This window comes from Podarcis raffonei, chromosome Z, assembly GCF_027172205.1.
Source record: "Podarcis raffonei isolate rPodRaf1 chromosome Z, rPodRaf1.pri, whole genome shotgun sequence".
NCBI classification, from domain to species: Eukaryota; Metazoa; Chordata; class Lepidosauria; order Squamata; family Lacertidae; genus Podarcis; species Podarcis raffonei.
In genome coordinates, this window is record NC_070621.1 from 45,729,579 (window position 1) to 45,737,404 (window position 7,826).

The 7,826-nt window shown below is 42.5% G+C and overlaps 1 pseudogene; it reads right to left on the bottom strand.

Moving 5' to 3' along the window:
* Positions 1 to 1,219: 1,219 nt before the first annotated feature.
* On the bottom strand, positions 1,220 to 1,559 carry LOC128406788 (60S ribosomal protein L35-like; annotated as a pseudogene).
* Positions 1,560 to 7,826: the final 6,267 nt, after the last annotated feature.

A 7,826-nucleotide genomic window follows, 5' to 3' on the forward strand; every position in this document is an offset into this window, starting at 1 on the left:
ACCTTCAGCAATGGGATTTCAAAGCATACATACCAGTTTTCATAGGAATGTAGAAAGGTGGCTTACACAGAGTCAGACAGCCAAGTCCATGTAAGTCAGTATTATCTACAGCGACCAGCAGTAGCTGTCAAGGGTTTAACAAACTTTACTTTGAGAAATAGACACTGTACATGTTTGCTCATGACTAATGGTGCTCTGAACAGTGCAATGGGCAAAATGTTCCTCTCACTGCACAGACTGTTTGTGCCACGGTATTCTGTCTGTTTCTGTATATGCTATTCCTGCATTGGAAGGATGGAGGTGTGACTCCTGGAACTAATCAAGTCCTGTTGAGGCAGAGACAGCACTTACCTCAAGACATCTGCAATCCCATCCAAGGAAAATGAGCAGAAATTGAGAAAAATGGAAGGTCTAGCTCATTGCAATTATCTTCTGCTCTATCATATATATTTTGTTCTTATTAGCACTGCAGACAAAAGACAGGCTGCCTATTTTATTAAAATGAAGCTGAGTAAAGTATTTCCAAAAAGAAAAAGGGAAATGGTAACAGAAAAGAATTACAAGCTAGATTCTTGTTGTATTTTCTCTGGCAATGATAAAGATGAAGATGATCTTGATTTTAATAATAATAATAACTCTCTCTATTGGCACTTGAGATATATATTTTTAGAACCCATGTTATTTATGTGATTTTATGTTGTCTTAAACTGCTTTAGAATGTTGTGTTTTAATTGTTGTAACCCACAAGGTGTGAAGGATGAGTGAACAACAACAACAAATAATAATAATGAGGAGGAGGAGGGTAATCTGATTATGATTATCATAATTCTGATAATTTACGATGGTGGTTGTACTACCATCAATATAATAATAATAATAATAATAATAATAATAATAATAATAATAAACTTTTCCCTTCCTGGGGCAATGAGGCTTAAGCGGAAGAACTGCCAAGTAAAAACTGGTGGTCAATTCCAAGGATTGATTTACCTTTCTCAAAAAGGTTTCAAAGAGATCTAGGGAAGGAGTCAGGAAACACATGCAGGGCTGGAGTTGGAGGTCAGCATCATCATCTGGCATCAGCCAAGGGCTCCACTGCCAACCTCCAGAGCCTCGCTTGCTATTCCTAATTTTTTTTTATTTGTGACCACAGCCAAAACACCTGGCCAGAGGATCAGGATGTTGCACATTTAGGGCTCATGCCTTCACAGTGAGGCGGCTACAGGTGTTCTTTTCACTGCTGCTTTTTGGTCTTCAGACCCTCTTCATGCTTGTTTAGTCTGCTTCTCATGGCACGTGACTTCTTAGGCCACAGGTCTATAGGCTTGTACTTCTTGCCTTTGCAGAACTTCCTGAGGTTTTCCTTCTGTGTCTGGTTAATGACTGTCAGCACTCTGGCAATGGATTTGCGAACCACCCAGATCTTGGGAGAGTTTGGAGACTGCTCCACCTTGGCAACCTGCAGCTGAGAGAGTTCCACTTTGAGGTCATCTAGCTCCTTCAACAGTTCTTCTTTCTTCTTCCCTCATACGTAAGTCATGGGCTTTGATCTTGGCCATGGTGTCCACAACAGTCCCAGGCTACCAATGTGAAAAGCTTGCTGATTCTTAATTCACCACCTTGGAGCAGCAAAGCTGAAAGAGAATGAAGAGGACAAAGATCTAAATAGAACAAAAGGTCCAGGAACAGAGAACTTCTCTTTCCCTCATTCCCTCTCCCTTGGAGCAGTGGTGTGGATTGGGTAGAGAGGAAGAGGCAAGCAAATGAGCAGTGGTGGTGTAAATGAGAAGGTAGGGCTGCTCAGGGAAGGGGTTCTAGTGAGGGCATCATACCTCACCCTGACCCACCACAATGTGTGAGGGCTTTTCTGGGAGCAAAGGCCAGGGATAGCCGCACAAAGCCTCTGCAGGGCAGCGGGATGAAGGCTCCCTGTGCCCTACGGAGGCTTCGCGCAAAGCTAGAACAGCAAGAAGGAGCGTTGCGCAGCACCCCTCTCACTGTTCTGGCTTTTGGATAGCCCCGCGAAACTTCCACAGGGCACGGGGATGAAGGCTCCTCGCGCAGCTAAGCCAGAAGCTAGAACAGCCAGCAGGATCGCAGCACAGTGATCCCGCTCGCTGTCCTGGCTTCTTGCTTGGCCACGCACAGCCTCCCCCGCTGGGAGAGGCTGTGCGCAGCTAAGCCAGAAGCCAAGACAGCCAGCGGCATCGATCCCACTGGCTGTCCTGGCTTCCTCTTTAGCCACGCGCAGCCTCTCCCGGGCAAGGGGAGCCTTCATCCCCTGCCCGGGAGAGGCTGCGCGCTGCTAAGGCTCCCCCAAGAGCCACGCTCCCTTTAAAGAGCACGTGGAGTGTGTGTGTGGCTCTTGGAGGCTTTTCCCCGAGGAGGGAGAAGGGCAGTCCTTCTCCCTCCTCGGGGAAAAGCCCCAAGTGAGCCGCACACACGCTCCACGGCTCTTTAAAGGGAGCGCTGAGCAGAGCCTCCCGCCTGCATTCACTCCATAAGATGCACACACATTTCCCCTTACTTTTTAGGAGGGGGAAGTGCGTCTTATAAAACGAAAAATACGGTATATTCCCTCCCCATACAATTCAGAATGCTGAACTTCCAGACCTCTACAAGCAGGGGAGGGCTGTAGTTCTGCAATAGAGCACCTGCCTTGCATGCAGAAGGTCTCCAGGTAGTGCTGGGGCAGTCCTGTCTGAAGCCGTGGGAACCAGCTGCCCGTTGGCGAAAACAATACTGAGCTGGAAGGACTATTGGTCTGACCATGGGCAGATTCCTATGTTGCTAAGTAGACAAGGGTCCCTGCTGCAGACAGGCAGCTCTGAAAACACAAAAAGGCTGAAAGGCCAGCAGCAGTGATGTGAGGAAGCAGGCAAAGCCAGGGAGGACAGTACTGCAAGCCATTTTGCATGCCTGGAAGGGGAAAAACCTGAAGTGGGTGCAACATTTTTTACCTGGGTTTCATAGGCTTTGTTGGCCCATATTAATCTGAGCACCAAGACCTACCAAAGTTTGCACATCACTAGTCCTAGCTAGTCTCTAGCTAGCAGAACCAGTGATCAGGGATGATGGGAGTTGTAGTCCAACAACAGCTGGTGGCAAACTTGAGAAACACTGGGCTAGAGCATTGGACTAAGACCGGAAAACCAAGGATTGAATCCCTGCTCATTCGTGAACATTGCTGGATGACTTTGGGCCAATCAGCCTGACCTACCTCACAGGGTTGTTGTGAGAGGAAAGGTGGAATATAAATGCAGAAAATAAAATAAAATAAAAAACATTTTCCAAAGCATTGATTTTGCTTCTGACCATTCTGTTTCTCAATGCAGGTAGTAAAACAGGCTTGTAGAAGGAGCAGGATAACTTGGTGATGAAGCAAGAGAGGGAGGTAGAGGGAATGCAAGGGATTAGGGGGCTTAATGTACTAGCAAGAAGCTGATCAATAGTGACAATTCTCACAGTGCTTAATCAAACATTAAAGGCAAGTGGCAAGGCAGACAGTCAGTGGCTCTGGTTCCTGAACAATAAAAGCAAACAGACTGTCTTGTCAAGACATGTCAATTTATGGCAGGCTCCCTCGATGCCTCTCACTGAACGGAGTTTGGGTTATACAGGCAGCGAAGGGGCCAGGCAGCAGGATGACTTCAACGGGGCTTTGAGAAAATCCTTATGCCTTTCCAAAAATTACTCATTTTAAGTGTCTTTCTGGGAGTTACAGCTGGCCAGCTACTTGCTGTGACACCTCCTTCTTGCTTGTTCCCAGGTGAGCTGTGGAAACAAGAAGATTATTGAACTGTGGCCACCAGCCTTCATTCCCAACTGATGGGCCATTTGTCATGCAAATCGGCTCCAAGACCTATCAGTGTACTTCCGAATACTATTCTCTGGGAAGCATCCTGGCTGCAGGATCAGGCCAGTGGCCAATCTAGTCCAGAATCTTGTTCTCACAGTGGCCAAACACCACCACCTTCATGTTAACCTGTTTCAGTATTTTAACTTCTGTATGTTTGAAAGGTGGGTTGTAGATATTCCTTATTTTACTGTTTCGCCTTTTTAAAAATTGCTTTGAGGGTTGTTGTTTAATTACAGTAAAGCAATATACAATGTTTAGCAAATAACTAAACAAACAAATAATCAAATGTTCTATAAAGCCCAGACATGGGCCTTATCAGCATTATATATTTTAAGCAGTATCATACTGCTCTTATTGTTTGCACCGCAACACTTTAGGGCCCTTATCGGAAGTTACTTTTCACAGCTGGATTTCAACATCGTGCAATTAAAGTGGACCTGGAGCTCTTGCACAACAAACCATCTTCCCCTCCCTCTCTGCCTTGCAGTAAGAAAAGTGATGAGAAAATGTGCTGGGAAATGTGGAGTAACTATTGTTCAACATAATGTTGCATAACCTCCCCACAAACCTATCTGCAAACTTTGTACAGACAAATATAAGTGAATGCTCAATGAAGAGGACATCTGGATGTGGCGTTGGACAAGGATGGGGACTCCACTGCTGGACTCCAATTCCCATCAGCCCCAGCCAGCATGGCCAATGGGAGTTGGAGTCCAAATACCATCAGCAGTATTATATTTGTGACATTTTTTTTTATCCCATCCTTCCTCCAAGGAACTCAAGATGGCTTACCTAATTCTGTGAGATAGGTTAGGGAGAAAGAGAAAGAAAGAGTCCCAAGATCAGTCAATGAGCTTTGTGGCCATGTGGAGAGTTTGGATTGACTGAACAGAAGTGTATATTGGATGAGGATCTTCAATCAGGAATAAAAGGATCCTCAGTTTTGTCCTGTCTTGAGAAACCAAACTTAAAGCAAGTTAAGGCAAGACAATTTTAGCCATGCCAAAAGAAAAAGAAATAAATAATGGTTGGGTTCCTCCTATCTGCATGACAACTGAATGCAAATATGAGCTTAATGGGTGCATACATAAACAAATAACTAATGGCTCATTTCGTTATTTCCAGGTGTTAAGACTCTGTATGGGCGGCAAATTCATATGCAAAGTATGATTTCATTAGCATGTTTTATGCATTGCCCCTGGGGACATCTACAGGTAGAGGAATGAGGGGAGCAGGAATCTGCTTTTCCTTCTCCACTCATTTTATCCTAAATGGGTTTTTAGGCATAAATCAAGTGCAGTTAGAAGTATATTTAAGGTTGAAATCAAAAGCACACTTTTTAGAGAGAAGGTCCCAATCAATTGCACAGGCTTTCTGTTGAGCATTTGTCGGGAAAATATTGGAACAGGTGTCCCCCACAATACCCGTGGGTTCAGCCTGGATGGCCAAAATAATCCTGACCTCAGTTTGTTTATTAAACTTTATTATCTTTATTAAACCCATTGCAATGCAGTTTGGCCTCGCCCCAAGTAAGGGAGTTACAAACACCAAGTATTTCAAACATCATTATTTATGCACTTTTCAAGCAAAGACAATTCTCAGCTTGCTCAGCCCTCCACATACACATTTCGTTCTATAATTTCAATAATTTCCCTGCCACGTGTATAGGACTGGGCTGTAGGCATACTTTAAAAAGCCTAGGAGATTTGCTTTCTGCCCCCAAATAAGGAAGGAAGGAAGGAAGGAAGGAAAGAAAGAAAGAAAAAGGAAGGAAGGAAGGAAGGAAGGAAGGAAGGAAGGAAGGAAGGAAGGAAGGAAGGAAGGAAGGAAGAAAGAAAGAAAGAAAGAAAGAAAGAAAGAAAGAAAGAAAGAAAACTGTATTTGTAAATAGGTCATACCACGCCAAATCACCTGGTGCCATGTGCTCTCATGACTCAGATTTTCTTCCCAAAAAATTTATGTGTAGATACCTATGAGATAACCTCAAAGAATATTTTAAGATTTTTTAGTCCAAAATTGGGTGCAGGAGAATTTTTTGAAAATTTCATTTTTTGCGTGATTTAAGCTAATGCAATTTCTACGTCAGTGTAGAAAAAACCTCCTGTTTTGCTTATTTTTCAACTGATTGGGCTTATTTTGGTATCAAAATAAAGCTAATTGTGGTCTCTTTCCAAATACGGTATAAAAATGGTATTAAGTGCCAAAGAAAATGGTCACTGACCATTCAAAGTGAATTTTTGTCATTTTATTCCTGGTAGGTTCAATAAGCCATAGCACACAAACAACAACTAACACATGTTTCATACTTGTTTTGTTGTTGTTGTTTAGTCGTTTAGTCGTGTCCGACTCTTCGTGACCCCATGGACCAGAGGACGCCAGGCACTTCTGTCCTCCACTGCCTCCCGCAGTTTGATCAAACTCATGCTGGTAGCTTCAAGAACACCATCCAACCATCTCATCCTCTGTCGTCCCCTTCTCCTTGTGCCCTCCATCTTTCCCAACATCAGGGTCTTTTCCAGGGAGTCTTCTCTTCTCATGAGGTGGCCAAAGTATTGGAGCCTCAGCTTCAGGATCTGTCCTTCCAGTGAGCACTCAGGGCTGATTTCCTTCAGAATGGATAGATTTGATCTTCTTGCAGTCCATGGGACTCTCAAGAGTCTCCTCCAGCACCATAATTCAAAAGCATCAATTCTTCGGCGATCAGCCTTCTTTATGGTCCAGCTCTCACTTCCATACATCACTACTGGGAAAACCATAGCTTTAACTTTGTTGGCAAGGTGATGTCTCTACTTTTAAAGATGCTGTCTAGGTTTGTCATTGCTTTTCTTCCAAGAAGCAGGCGTCTTTTAATTTCGTGACTGCTGTCACCATCTGCAGTGATCATGGAGCCCAAGAAAGTAAAATCTCTTACTGCCTCCATTTCTTCCCCTTCTATTTGCCAGGAGGTGATGGGACCAGTGGCCATGATCTTCGTTTTTTTAATGTTGAGCTTCAGACTTGTTTTGTAGAATGGGCTAACTATGTACTTGTTATGTTTTAAAAATAAGGAGAGTGTTTTTTGCTGTTATAAAATAAATTGATTTAGAAATATTTTTTTACACTTTCCTTTTTGGGGGCAGATTTAACGTCTCTTTGAGCCTGAAATAACTCACACATTCATGAGAATAGTTAAAGTGTACCCTCTTATGTTACAATGTCATCTGAAGTAATTTTAATATTAAGTTTTATTGATTATTTAATAAAAACAAAATACGTCTCAGAGCCCTTGTTCATTTTATTGTGTAAAACACTTCTGCAATGATATGGTTAAAGCTATTTTGTTTCCCATACATATAATATGGTCAATGATGCTGTGTGTGTGTGTGTGTGTATGTGTGTGTGTAAAACTGGATTTTACAATTTAATATTCAACCAAATAAAGCAATGTAACATCATATAAACAAAAATGAACACACACACACACACACACACACACACACACAATGACTTCCCTCAACTTCCACTTCTGGTTCTTGAAATATTTCTTACTTCTGCTTAATTTTTTTCTTATTTTTATTATCTTATACCTCAATATACTTAAATTCTTACCATTTTTATACCAAATTTTCATTCGTAATTACATCTTGCACTCAATTACATTCCATATTATTATTTCTTGACCTTTAAACTTATTTTCTTACTTGTAAGTGTTTAATCAAACCCTGCTAGTGAGTCCATTTCTTTACAGTATTTCTGTAAATACGTCATAAAGGGTTCCCAGGCTTTAAAAAAATCTTCATTGCCATTATTTCTGATTCTTTCTGTAAGTTTTGCCATTTCTGCATATTCCATAAGTTTGGCTTGCCATTTTTCTTTCCTGGGTATCTTGTCCCCTTACCATTTTGGGGCTAGGAGAGTCCTAGCCACCGTTGTAGCACACATTAACAACTTCTTCCGCTCTTTTAGTAATTCCTGTCCTATTATACTT